This window comes from Octopus bimaculoides, chromosome 2, assembly GCF_001194135.2.
Source record: "Octopus bimaculoides isolate UCB-OBI-ISO-001 chromosome 2, ASM119413v2, whole genome shotgun sequence".
Taxonomy (NCBI): Eukaryota; Metazoa; Mollusca; class Cephalopoda; order Octopoda; family Octopodidae; genus Octopus; species Octopus bimaculoides.
Genome location: NC_068982.1, coordinates 9,875,834 through 9,876,658, shown reverse-complemented (window position 1 = coordinate 9,876,658; position 825 = coordinate 9,875,834). Strand labels below are relative to the sequence as shown.

The 825-nt window shown below is 33.3% G+C and overlaps 1 protein-coding gene across 1 annotated transcript in view; it reads left to right on the top strand.

Annotated features, from left to right (window-relative positions):
* Nucleotides 1-825, top strand: part of LOC106872119 (complexin) — a 282,292-nt gene that overhangs the window by 195,695 nt on the left and 85,772 nt on the right. The gene's annotated exons all lie outside the window — the stretch shown is intronic.

Sequence of the window (825 nt, the reverse complement as noted above, 5' to 3'; positions counted from 1 at the left end):
ATAATAATAATAATAATAATAATAATAATAATAATAATAATAATAATAATAAATATTTGGACAAATACATAACAAAAACACCAGGACTTACAAATATATATAACATACAAAAAATTGCCCTACTGGGCACTGCACACATCATACGCAAAACACTTTCAATACAGTAACCATAAGAGCATCACAGCAAAACACAGCACATACCTAAGGCACACAGAGCTGCGCTTGGTAGTGAAGTGAAAGCACGCTATAAAAATAAAACTACTGAATAACAACAACAACAACAACAATAATAATGATAATAATAATAATAATAACAATAATAATAATAAGGGATGTTGAAGATAGGACAGACAGAAAAAAGGTGGCTGTAGATGGCTAAAAATGATTTAAAACCGGAAACGGAGGCTCTAATCTGTGCTGCCCAAGAGCAAGCACTATGAACAAATTACATAAAATGCAGAATAGACAACACATCAGAAAATGATAAGTGCAGAATTTGTGGACAAAATGCTGAAAACATACGGCATATTACCAGTCAATGTGTGCCACTAGCCTAGAAAGAATATAAGAGACGCCACGACAATATAGGCAGGCTTGTCCATTGGTCACTTTGCAACAACGAGGCAATGTCTCAGCAGCTAACAACTGATGCAGGTAGCTTGTTCCATGCTTCAGCAATGAAACAAAGTGTTGTTGGGGTCGATACCTTTGACTATAAATTCTTCAAGGCAGTGCCCCAGCATGGCCGCAGTCTAATGACTGAAACAAGTAAAAATAAAAGATATATATTTATATATATATATATATATATATATATATATATAT